At 50.8% G+C, this 13,289-nt stretch overlaps 1 protein-coding gene across 8 annotated transcripts in view; it reads right to left on the reverse strand.

Moving 5' to 3' along the window:
• The window catches only part of Gramd2a (GRAM domain containing 2A), a 38,518-nt gene that overhangs the window by 13,080 nt on the left and 12,149 nt on the right, over positions 1 to 13,289 (reverse strand). The window contains exon 1 of one of the 8 annotated variants that reach the window (XM_004855536.3): positions 6,763 to 8,186. The exons of the other annotated variants lie outside the window; for them this stretch is intronic. The gene's annotated coding sequence lies outside the window, so the exon portion shown is untranslated. Of the gene's footprint in view, positions 1 to 6,762; positions 8,187 to 13,289 lie in introns of those variants that run through there. 8 annotated transcript variants of the gene reach the window in all.

Raw genomic sequence — 13,289 nt, forward strand, 5'->3', positions numbered from 1 at the left:
GAAATTTTGCCAGCTATGGTGGCACATGCCTGTAATCCCAGCACTTAGATTGCTGAGGCAGAAGGATCGCTGTGAGTTCCAGGCCAGCCTGAACTACATAGTGAGACCCTGCCTCATTTAAAAAAAGAAAGAAAGAAAGAAAGAAATTTCTCAAGCTCTTTAGAGCCACCTTCAATGGCTTTCCAGGTGTTGTACCAAGGTACCAGCCATCAGTGCTCTGTGAGGCCCCCATTCCCCACATCCAAGCCTTACTCTACATGTTTGTCTTTTCATGTTGGCCAATTTGATGAGTATGTGTTGTCTTCATTTGTCTTTCTGCCTACTGGTAGGCTAGAATTTTTCTCAAATATATATTAACGATTGGAATCACATCTGTGAGCAGTCTATAATGCCCTGTTACTGTGCACTACAAAGTGTGATTTAAGTTTTCAGGGCTGCAGGAGCTCAGGGGACACACAGACCCTCGTGGGCTGACACAGACACCAAGGGGTTCCCAGAGAACAGGAAGCTGAGCCCATAAACTGTGAAGGATAAAAATCTTGCACAGATTTTACAATCTTGCATGGATGACCATGCCTTTGCCTGCATTCTAAACTGAAAGCATCCTTAGGTCCAAACATGACTTGCTCGGGGACACCGTCCCTCAGCTGTCTGTAGCCTGGGTAAGGAGCCTCTGTTTCTGGGACTCACAGTATCCAACTGGAAGTCTCCTCTCATGTTTGTCACATGGTGTCAGCCTGCCATGACCGTCCACTTCCAGAGGCTCCAGGAGGTCAGGGACTCTGCCCCATCCATCACTGGCCTCCTGGAGCCCGGGGCTGGGCACACAGTAGACATCCTGTCGTGCTGATTGTATGCAGTGTCAGCGAGCTGAGGGTGAGGCTGGGGCTTCAGGCTGAGAGAAGGACAGGTAACCACAGCATCTCCGTGAAGAAAATCACCGCAATAAACTGGAGCCGCACATGCAGGCACAAAGGGCTCTCAAATATCTTTAGACCAAATGCAACCTTTTTCCAAGGCATCAACAGGATGGTGACAATCCAGTGCTTCCCATCTCTCCCCTGACAACTGCGTTGGCCACAGACCTTCCCTGTGGCCACAGTGAGGAAACTTACACTGCTTCCAAAAAATGATCTTCGATTCTGACTTTCTACTACTGAGTCACAACTTCTCCCCCTGCAGGGTTTGCTTGTTGCTACGGTTTAGATCTAGAGGTCCCCCTAAAGCCTCGTGTGCTCACAGGCAGGATCTTCAGAAGGTGACCAGATTACGGGGCTCATAGCTGACTCGCTGTTAGGAGTCGGGGTCTGGTGGGAACAGTCGGTCCCTGGGGGCGTGGGCTGGAAGGGTTTCTCTCCCTGCCCTGCTCCTCCCTTAACGCTCCTCTTCTTGTCCACCATGCCATGAGCAGCCCTTCCTCCAACATGGATCCCCAGGAACCAGCGGACCATGACTGTCACTGTGAGCCAAAATAAGCCTCCCCTCCTTTCAGCTGTAGATGCCAGGCATTGTGTCTCAGCCACAAGAACGCTGTAGGGACACGGGTCCACAGGCAGGGTTAGAACAGGGAAGCAGACCTGGGGGGCGGGGGTAGTGGTGAAACCTGTACAAAACAAGCAGGGATGAAACAGATGCAGGGCAACAGTTTCAGGGCAGGGAAGGCAGGAGCCAAGCCTACTTGGCTCCAAGCACGAACCAACCGGAACACTGTTCTGAGCTTGTGAAACACCACGCTAGGCCAATCACAAGTGCCCTTCCGTTCTCGTGGACGCCTGGCCACAAGCGGGGGAATCAATCCAAGATCAAGCTCCACTGCAGGAACACACCACACCACCCAGGGGGCGGGGCTGCTCAAACCACCATAAATTGAGCCCGGTTCAATGGGAGCACCGGACTCCCAGTTCTGGGGCCTCTCCTCTTCAGAGAAGCCTGTTCACTTGCAATAAATCTTGCTTTCACTTTGCAATTTCTTTGGACTCTGCTCCTTTATTTCTATACTTGATCAAGAATCCCTTATGCCAGGGATTTAGCTTAGTGGTTTTGGGGCCTGCCCCCAAGTTCGATCCCCGGTACCAAAAAAAAAAAAAGAATCCCGACCCAGGAACCAGTCAGTGTTGTCACCATGCATACCGGACAACGTGATTAAGACACTTGTTTAGATGAAAATAACAGGAGTAATGTCACATGCAAAGGTCCAGGGGCAGAGTGGTCATCCAGCACACATGGTAGAGCCCCTCAGGCAGAAGGGACCCAAGAACCACTGGGCCTTGACCCAGAGAGCCTTGGGGTTTCAAGAGCTCCGAGCTCAGCCTTGTGCCCCACCCTGCTGGCAGCCTCTTTCCACTCCCCCACAACCCTTTCCCCCGGCCAGCTGCTCACTCCTAACGACAGGTCATAAACCACACTTCCTACCCATCCATCCCCATGTTCACACTATGGAGTTCATGTCAGCATTCAGGGTCCTGAAGCCTATAATTTTTCAGTCACAGCCACAAAAATTTTTCCTGTCATGAGGAGGATGGGGCAGGGGAATGGTGGTATCTCTGACATTAAAAGCGCACAGAGGCCTGGAACCCCACCCCACTGCCCAGTCTGATGGCAGGACAGGGGCTGCCTCCTCTCCAGCCCCTGCCCTCTCCTCCATGCCTCCCACAAATCCTGTCACGCCGAGAGAACAGGGAAGGGACAGACGATCCGCACAGGGAGATGACAAGGGTCACACTGAGAGGGTAGGAAGTGAGTGGGGGACCCAGAGGCCAAGTGTAGACCCCCGGGACGAGGCCCCTGTGACAGCATCCTCACCACACCTGCCTCTCTGCCCCCAGGGTCCACATGTGCTCCTGTCACTGTTCCCTAATGTCCTTCAGTCCCCACCACCCTCAACTGGCCTTACTGGCTTCCTGTTTCTCAACAGCGTAGCTGCCTGTCCCCCTCCCAAGTGGCTCACCGGGCACCTTGCCTTCCTCACCAGTGCCCACACATGGCTCCCCCTGGAATCCCAGTCCAAATGTCACCTCCTCTGTGAAAGCTTACTGTGCCTGCCTCTTTAGACAACTGCCTCCCTGGACTCTGAGCTTGTAAGTCTCTGCATGCCCAGCACACAGCCAGCCCACAGTGTTTAAGTGAAGGAAGAGAGGAAGGAGAGAGAGAGCGCTGATATTCAGATAAAGGACTACCATCTAGAATATATAAAGAACTCAAATAATCAGATGTCCCAAATTTAAAGACCTAATCCAAAAATGGGCATCTGAGATGAATACATATTTCTCAGATGAAGAAGTAGAAATGGCAAATAAATATATGAAAAAATATACATCACTGGTCATTCGAGAGATGCAAATGAAAACAATGCTGAGATTTCACCTCACCCCAGAAGGAATGGCTGCTATCAAGAAGTCAACCAGGGGCCAGGGATTTATCTCAGTGGTTTCGCCACCTGCTGCACAAGCACAAGGACCCGAGTTTGATCCCTGGTACCAAAAAAAAAAAAAAAAAGAAGTCAATCAATAACAAATGCTGGAGGGACAAAGGTCTACTATCGAGAATATATAAAGAATTGAAAAAATCAGACCCCCCCAAATTCAAAGACCCAATTCAAAAATGGGCATCTGAAATGAACAGACATTTCTCAGACAAAGAAGTAAAAGCAGCAAATAAATATATGAAAAAATGTTCAACATCACTGGTCATTCAAGAGATGCAAATGAAAACAACACTGAGATTCCACCTCACCCCACAAAGAATGGCTGCTATCATGAAATCAACCAATAGCAAATGCTGGCAGGGCTGTGGGGAGAAAGGAACCCTTCTCCATTGTTGTTGGGAGTGCAGACTGGTGCAACCACTGTAGAAATCAGTATGGAGATACCTCAAAGAACTAGGGCTAGAGGTCCCATTTGACCGAGCTATTCCCCTGCTGGGTATCTTCCCCAAAGAATTAAAAGAATCATACCACACTGATATATGTGCACCCATGTTTATAGCGGCACAGTTTGTAATAGCTAAAGCTTGGAAGCAGCCCAAGGGCCCACCAACTGGAGACTGGATGAAGAAGATGTGTTTTTTTAATAAAATGGAGTACTACTCAGCCATAAAGAATGAGAAACTAGAGTCATTTATAGCTAAATGGAGGCATATTGAGGCCATCCTCCTAAATGAAATAAATAGGACACACATGTGTAAATACCGAATAGTTTCTCTAGTGTGAGAAACTGAAAGTGTAAATAAGGATGAAAATGATTAAAACAAATAATTGATAATTTGAAATAGGAAAAGGTCCAAAGGTGTAGGGGTGGCAGGAGGGGAAGGGGGAAGGGAAGAAGGGAAAGGAATAATTATAAGAAAAAAAAATGGAAACAAAATCTATGTAAATAGGGAAGGGTGGAGGGGGTGAAGGACGCACAGGGAATGGGGAAAAAATAAGAACTAAGATTCATCATGTTCAGGTACAAACACCCAATGATAAATGTAAATGTATTGTATACCTAAAAATGTACCAATTAATATATAAATAAATTTTAAAAATCCAAATGCCGGAGGGGCTGTGGGGAAAAAAAACCCTCTCCACTGTTGGTGGGAGTGCAGACTGGTGCAACTGTGGAAATCAGTGTGGAGATTCCTCAAAGAACTAAAACTAGAGGTTCCATTTAACCCAGCTATTCTCCTTCTTGGTATCTTCCCAAAAGAATTAAAAGCATCATACCACAGCAATATATGCACACCCATGTTTATAGCAGCACAATTTATAATAGCTCAGTCTTGGAAACAACCCAAGTGCCCATCAACTGATGAGTAGATAAAGGTTTTTTTATGCAATGGAGTACTAGTCTACAATAAAGAGGGATTAGCTTCAGACATTTATAGCTAAATGGATGGACCTTGAGACCATACTCAAGTGAAATAAATCGGACACGTGTTTAAATACTGCATTGTTTCTCTGATATGAGAAACTGAATGTGGAAATAAGGACTGAAAGGTATAATGGATGTTGGGAAATGGGAAGAAAGTGTTCAAATGGGAAGGGGAACAAAGGAGGAGAGAGGATGAAGGAAAGGAAGGGACGAGAAAAAAGTGAAAACAGAAGGAAAATAGCTTTTGTGCATAGGGAGGGGAAGGGACTTGAGGGGGGAAATGGGATAAAATTAAATTTAAAAAGAAAGAGAACTGATGACACCTAAATGGAGAAGAACAAGGTAGTAAAAGTGAAGGGGCTGGGCGTGGTGGCACACACCTGTAATCAATCCCAGCACTCAGCAAGCTGAGGCTAGAGGATCCGGATGAGTTTGAGACCAGACTAAGCCACAGAGTTCAAGGCCAGCCTGAACTACACAACCAGACCCTGTCACACTCAGTCAACTGAGTGAAGGGCCACAGAGAATGAGTGAGAGCCAGCAGGAAAGGAGGGGAGGAATGGACAGGAGCTGGCAGCGTCACCCACAGCTAGGTCCTTCCTCTAGGAGCCTGGCCCCACCACAAGGAACTCAGTCCACACTGGCTGACAGACAGACCAAAGGGGAGCTAGCTGGGTGGGAGGCAGAGGCGCACAAAAGGGCAAAGTGGATGGGACAGGATGGGGTGGGTACTTGGGTGGACACTCAGGGTGAGTGTCCACTACAATGTCCCCTGCCTGTCTGTGCCAGGCAATGCCCCCAGACTTGCCAGGCCCCTCACCAGGCCCAGCCACCTAACCATGGGCCACACCTCCCTCCAGGACTCAGCCAGCTCTGACAGCAGTGGCGCCCACAGATGACTCGAGGCAGAAACCTCAGCCAGGCCAGGCGCCTAAGCAGGTGGGGCCTGTGTAGTCACAGGCTGGGCCTGGCCCAAGGCTGGCAGTGGGTGGTCCTCTGGGTACCTCCTGCTGCCAGCCAGAGCACCAGGCCTCTGTGATCTCCAGGAGAGATGTGAACACAGCCCTGTTCTCCAAACAAAACACAGTGCAGCACAGCCCTCAAGAAAGCCAACCCAGGAGCCACGGGAGCAGCTATCAGGGACAAGGAGCTGGGTGCACATCTGCCTCAATGGAACTTCAGAAGCTGGGCATCGTGGTGCAAGCCTGTAATCCCAGCACTCAGGAGGCTGAGGCAGGAGGATTAAGAGTTCAAGCTCAGCCTGAGCAATTTAGTGAGACCTTGTGTTAAAATTTAAAAAATAAAAACAGGACTGGGGTGTACCTCAGTGTGACGGCCCTGGGTTTCATCAACAGTGACACAAAAATTTTTTTAAAAAATCTGAGCCTTATTTCAGACCAGTTATATCAGACACTCTAGGGGTAGCATTTAAGTGACTATTCGTATTTTAACTTGTTGTTACAGTATAATTTACATATGGAAAATGCACATAAATAAGTGTACAGTTAAATGATTTCAACAACACAGACACGGGGACCAGCCTCTCAGAACTCTCCTGCTCCTTCTATTTCACTCCTGCCTGCTGTGTCCAAGGAGAACCATCGTCCTGACTCCCAACAACACAGGCCTTTCCTCCTTGGCGAATTCATGCGGACAGACCTAGACCCTATGTACTCTTTCATGTGGTTGCTTTCACTCGGCAACAGACTGGAAAGAATTGTATGCAGTGCTGCGTGGAACTGCAAACTGTGCATTCTCACTAGCATTTAGAATTGCTTTGTGTCGATTTAGTTTTTCATTTTACTATTAATGGACAGGGGCAGTTTCAGGTTGTCTCAATCACGTCGCTCGTTGCCGGGACAAAATACCTGACACCCACAACTGAAGGAAGGAGAGGTTTATTCTGGCTCACGTTTCAGTCCGCGGTCAGCTGACTCCAAGGCAGTCAGCATGGCAGACGGCCTGGTGAAGAAGAGCTGCTCACACCCTGTTGGACAGGAAGCAAGGAGACAAGGGAGGAGCTGGGGGAAGATAAACCCTTCCAGGCCACGCCCCAGAAACGGTCTCTTCCAATCAGGCCTCATCTCCCGATAGGAAGTCAACTAGGGCCCCTGGGAGTCCAATCACCTTCCAAACACGGGAGGATTGAGCCAATCCACCACACAGGTTTTGCCTATTATGAAAGTGCACTGAAAATTCCAGCAGCATAAGTATTCACTCTCGTGGGTAAACACTTAGGATGGAATTGCTGGGTCACAAGATAGGTTCAGCTTCAGGCTTTTAAAGGTTCCCAGGTGATTTTTAAACCTACAGCCAGTGTTAAGAAACCACTGGAGGGACCGGGGATTTAGCTCAGTGGTTCCGTACCTGCCTCGCAAGTGCAAGGTCCCGAGTTTGATCCCAGGTACCAAAAAAAAGAGAGAAACCACTGGAAGAACCCTTCCCCCCTCCCATTGTTTCTTTGTAGCTCTTGCTCTCTGAGGCCAGGCCACCTGCCTGGGCTGGAGACCGAGGCTCTGAACTTCCTGAGCCTTTGCTCTATCCCTCATGAATTTCAAGGTCATTGTGACCGTTCCAGGTGTCCCTGTGTCAACAAAGATTTCCTTTGCAGGTGAGGCCATGCAGCCCGTTCCCCAGGTGCGCCAAGGAAGTGACAAGACAGCTGTCCCATGTGGCAGAGGCTGGCTCTGAGCCACACTGTGTCCTTCACAGGAGATGTCATATCCTGCCACACAGCCCAGGAGCTGCACATCAAGACCCTTCCTAAGGGCAAACTAGGGTCATGGGAACAGAGTCAGGTTCATCCTCATGAACAGGCTGAAACTGGAGGACAAAAGGTAATTTTCTTCTTTTGCAAAAATAATCCTATTACTGCTACCTCCGCACTTTATCAGAAGTTACACCCCACTTTTTATTTTCTGAGTACACATTCCACCCTAGGACAAAGGCTTTGTTTGCCCTTTGCACCGACCAGAAAAGGGGAGAAACCCCATTGCTGAATCTCATAGTGTAAGAAGTGCAGTACTAAGTTGGGGGACACTCTCTGGGTCCCACTCCAGCCACCCCACTCAGCTCCCCTAGAAAAGGGAGGGCCAGGCCCCCGCACGGTCACAACCCTGACTTCCCATGCAGGGCTTGGAAGACACCTGGGCTGGATGTGCTCGGTTTCCTTTCCCTCTCCCACTCAGCTGTGAGACTGGGGGGGGGGGGGCGTATGGAGGACCAGCGGTTCCCTCCAAGACCCCCCTAAATGACCCCAGCCACCACCCACACAGCAAAACTCTGGCTGCCCCTGGGGGATCTAGCATGAGGCAAGAGGGGACCACAGCCCACACCCCAAGTCCAAGAGAGAGCAAAGGGGGTCTGCTCCCCTTGGCTGCCCATGAATCCCCAGTTCCACTTCCAGTGCCACTGCACTTTTGGCCAAACAGGAAACCACCATGCCTGGTTTTCCCAAAGACCGACATCAGGGCACAGGTAACACAGGGCAGGAGGCACCACTGAGACACCCTGGTGGAGGGCGGAGATAGCTGGTTCTGTGACATGTCCCTGCAGGGCCAGGACTCCATGGAGGTCTGTCTGAGTCCCAAGCCTGGGTCAGACCCACAAGCCTCAAGGCCAGGAAGAGGAAGGGACTCAAGAACTGAAAACTTCCTCCCTGGGTGGCTGCAGGCAGAAGGGAGGTGACTAGAGCTGGCTCCTGATCCTGCCTAACCCCCAGTTGAGCTCTAGTTCCCTAAGGGAGATGCCAGCATCCTGTTGTGTTTGTTTTTTGAGACTGGGTCTCAGCTATGTGTTTCAGGCTGGCCTCAAACCCCCTGCCATCCTCCTGCTTCATTCTTTCCATAGACGGGCTCAACCTGCAGGGTAGAAGGGCTGTAGCTTCCAGGTGCAGGGCCGGCCCCTGGCTTGCCCTGGAGACCACAGAGGAGGGGGTTTGTGAGAGACAAAAGTGAAGTCTCAGGCTGAGATGATCATGCAGAGGGCCCCAGGGAGTGGGCCTCCCTAGAGCAGGCCCGACCTTTTCCCTCCTCAAAGAACTCAGCCACTTGGGGGAACTAGCGGCTCGGAGCCAGTGTGGGTCCAATCTTCTGGGGTCCAGATGCCCAGAACCTGGGGATGCTCCTCCCCAGGACCACCCTGTCCACGGTGCTGGGACAGTGAGAGCCAGGCCAACACTGCATCCTGCCCTTGGCGGCCAGGCCATCGCCCGGCCTCTCACTTCACCGCATGGACAACCAGGCCACCGGAGTGAATGGGCCCCAAGCCCCTCTCCCTACTCCCCAACCTCCCTGCCCAGGCCCGGCTCTCAGCACCCCGGAAAGGCGCAACCTCTCGTGGGAGGGTATTCAGAGCCAGGTGCTTGGCTATCACTGCTGTAGGGACGTGAGGCTGCTCGTCGATGAGCTTGGGCCCTGCTTCTCTTCCTGCCCAAGGTAGGCCCCTTGCTCAGCCCCAGCAACTCTCCTCCCCAGGCCTCCCACAGCCTCGGGGATGCAGTAAGTGCTCAACAACTCATCATCTCAACAGACAACCCCAGCCTAAGCTCTGTGTGGCTCAGAAGCAGGGGTGCTCTCTGCCCAACAGAAAAGCAGGGGTGACTGCAGCCGGCCAGTTCGCTTCCATCCTCACTCAGACCTCTGTGACTCTGACACCTCCCAGAGACTGTGCTTCTACACACAGAGGGGTGGGAGGTGGTTCTCTCCAACCGGAGGGTCTGAGGGAGGTGGAGGACCAGTCTGGGGTGGATGGGGATCTCCCAGTCCTGATCACCAAGCCACACCCCTCAGGCAACTGAGTGTCCCTGAAGGAAGTGATTACTGGGGAACCACGAAGCCCCAACAGGACCCACAAAGATCATACATGGCCTCCATGCCTGAGTCACTGCTCTGGGACTTCAGCCCAAGGAAGCAGGAGCCAGTGGCAAAGACCTCTTACACCTGGGCCACCTACCACCGCCCTCCTCTTTTTTGTTTTTTGAGACAAGGTCTCATTATGTAGTTCAGGCTGGCCTCTACTTGGAGTGTAGTTACACTGGCCTCAAACTCTTGGTGATCTTCCTGCCTCAGCCTCCTCAGTACTGGGATTCCAGGCATCTACCACCAAGCCTGGCTCTCCCACTCCTTTTGGAACCTAAAGACTCACACAGCTCGAGCCATCAAATTTAGGAACCCCCCGCTCCTCCCCCTACTGCAGGTTTGGGGCCAGCAGTTGCTGCCTCCCTTCTGCCCAGAGCTCAAGGGCTGCAGAGTAAGGGCAGAGACACAGGGAGGGACAAATGGGAAGCTTCACTCCTGGGGACGCCAGTGTTTCCTGCCGCGCCTGGCCACAGCCTGGTAGTCCAGCTGATGCCCTGGGCTGGTGGCAGACCACTTTTTCTTGGCAGGCCATTCCAGACAAGAAGCTGGTCCTTCAAGTCTAAACACAGACCTGCATTCACTCTGAGACAGAGCTCCCCTGTGTGTCCAGCAGCCACTCTGCTGGCAGGGGACAGACAGCCTCTGCCATGCAGACACCCTGCTCAGCACTGCCAGGGGTGCGGCTACTCCGGGGACAAGTCAGCTCTGTCCCCAGCACCCGGTGTCCCACACGCCCACCCCCGCCCACTGCAGCATTGCTCTGGCTCTGGGGACCTGCTGGGCTCTTGGGCCTCGGAGGAGGCGAGGGCTAGGGACAGTCCTGGAACTATCTCTTCCTTGCTGGGCTTCAGTTTCTCCTCTGCAAAGGAGCAAGAAAATCTCAGCCCAGAGTGGAAAACAAATGTGTGAGGGAAACACAGAGCCAGGACTCGGGGAGCTGCAGGTGGCTACGGAGGGAGGTCAGGACGCCTGTCCCAGGACATGGCCCTGTCCTCTCCGCTGTCCTCCTCCAAAGCACCCAGCCCTGGGTAAGTGCCCGGTGCCCTGTGCCCAAGGAGGCCTGCTGAAGAGGCAGCCAGGGAGTGAATATTTACCCAGAGCAGCGTATAATTCGAACAGTGTGGTCAGGCAGTGAGGGGCAGCAGAGGGTGCTAGGAAGGCGATCAGAGTCCAGACTCAGCCAAGGGCAGGGAAGTGACATCCAAAGAATGCCGACCAGTCTGGCAGGGGGGCAGCAGCGGGAGAGGGGTGACTGCTGAGGGTTTTGTGGTGCCAGGGCCCGGAGGCTAGCAGTGTGGACATAAAAAGCCTTTGTGTGTGGAGGGTGCAGGTGAGCAGGGAGGCAGTAAGCGACAAGGCTGGGGAGGTGACCAGGGCCAGACCATGAGGGCCCTTTGGGCACAGGGAGGGTTTTGGTCATTAGTTTACAAGAAGTGGGGGCCTAGCTGGGTGGGGTGCCACATACCTATAATCCCAGCACTCAGGAGGCTGAGGCAGGAGGATCGCTGTGAGTTCAAGCCCAGCCTGGGCTACATATCAAAACCCTCTCTCAAAAAAGAAACAAATTCAGGGCTGGGGATTTAGCTCAGTGGTGCCACCACCTGCCTCATAAGCGGAAGGTCCCGAGTTTTATCCCTGGTGCCAAAAAATAAATAAATAATAGGGGGAGGGGACCCAAGAAGGATGAAATGGGGATGTGCAATATACAGATTTGCCTCAAAGTAAATGGACAGAAGAGGGGCAGGGACATGGAGTGTGAATGCTGGTGAGACAAGGATGAGCTTCTGTCGGTCATCTTGTGGCCTGATGAGGGTCCACTGTGTGACTCGTTCATGTTGTGTGTGTGTTTACAAGTTGCGCTAGAGACAGAGCACCCAGGAGGCTGCAGCCCAGCAGAGTGACTTCTAGGACCTGGTGTTGATGGGGATGGAGGGCAGGGATGGGTCCAGTATGTGTATTTCCAAGCAGAATCCACCTGACCCGGTGACCAGTAGCCTGTGAGTCAAAGGAGAGATGGCAACAGGACTCAGTAGGTGTCCAGCTTAGCCAGTCAGATGCGGTGCTGTAGGGGAATGCGCTGGAGGAAGAGCACAGTGGGAGGACACAGTCACAAACTCAGTCTTGGTTTTTTTTTTTCTTCAGTGCTGGGCAGTGAGCTCAGGGATCTGCGCAAGTGCGCTACCAGCAAGCTGTGTCCCCAGCCCACAAGTTCAGTCTTACAGGAGTGTGAGAGGCATCTGGTGGAGATGTTGGGCCAGCTCGGTGGTAAGGCACTTGCCTGGCATACAGAAGGCTCTGGGTTCAACCCCCAGCACTGGAGGAAAACCCAAGTAGGTGGAGACCCCAAGCCATGCAGGACTAAGGAGCTCAGAAGAGATGTCCAACCGGGGGGGCAGGTTTCCAAGTTATTGGCCCAAAATGGAAAGAGGAGTTTGTAAGATCCCACAGGAAAGCAGGGACACAGGAGCAAAGCTCTCCACAGAACATCAAGACCAGGGGAAGAATCATCTTTCCCCAAGTAGCACTGGATAGCTGGGTCTTGATGAAGGAGCAGGCCCTGCATCTCACACTATCTCACGCTAGGTAGAAAAGTGAAGCTAAAATGTCAGAGCTGAAACTATAAAACATTTAAAGGAAAACCCAGGTGAAAACCTTTATAATCCATTAGGCAATGGTCTCTTACAGATGATGCCAAAAGAGCAAGAAACAAGGAAAAAGCAGGTAAGTGACAGCCCATCAAAATTAGAAACTTTTGGAAATAAATAGGACACATGTGTGTAAATACCGAATAGTTTCTCTGGTGTGAGAAACTGAAAGTGTAAATAAGGACTAAATGTATAATAGGTAATGTGAAATAGGAAGAAAAGGGGCAAAGGGGAAGGAAGTGGGAGGGCTAGGGGAAAGGATAGAAGGGAATGGGATTAATATGAGAAAATGGAAAAATAGGAACAAAATCTTTGTAAATAGGGAGGACTGCAGGGGTTGAAGGGAGGGCTGAGCAAGGGTGAAAAATAAGAACCAAGAGAGACTATGTAAAGGTGCAAATTTCCAATGATGAATGTCATTATATTGTATACCCAAAATGTACCAATGATTAGAAAGAATAATCGATAATGTAAAATAGGAAGAAAAGGTCCAAAGGGGTAGGGGTAGTGGGAGGGGCAGGGGAAAGGAAAGAAGGGAAAGGAAAAATGATGAGACATGGAAAAAATGGAAATAAAGTCTTTGTAAATAGGGAAGGGTGGAGGGCATGAAGGGAGGGCTAGGAATGGGGAAAAAATAAGAACCAAGATGCATTATGTAAAGGTACATTTCCCAATGAGAAATGTAATTGTGTTGTATACCTACAATGTACCAATAAAAGAATTTAATACAAAAAAAAAATTAGAAACTTTTGTAATGCTAATGATATAATCAAGACATTTAAAAAGACAACCCACAGAATGAGAAAATATATTTGCAAATCTTGCATCTGATTAGCAACTAGTATCCAAAACATATAGAGAATAACTTTGAGACACTACGTCAAGTGAAATAAATCAATCACAAAAAGACAAATTCTGCTTGCTGAGTCCAATGG

The sequence above is a fragment of the Heterocephalus glaber genome, unplaced genomic scaffold (assembly GCF_053883595.1).
Source record: "Heterocephalus glaber isolate CG9 unplaced genomic scaffold, H.glaber_assembly_v1.0 deba00001689, whole genome shotgun sequence".
Classification (NCBI taxonomy): domain Eukaryota; kingdom Metazoa; phylum Chordata; class Mammalia; order Rodentia; family Bathyergidae; genus Heterocephalus; species Heterocephalus glaber.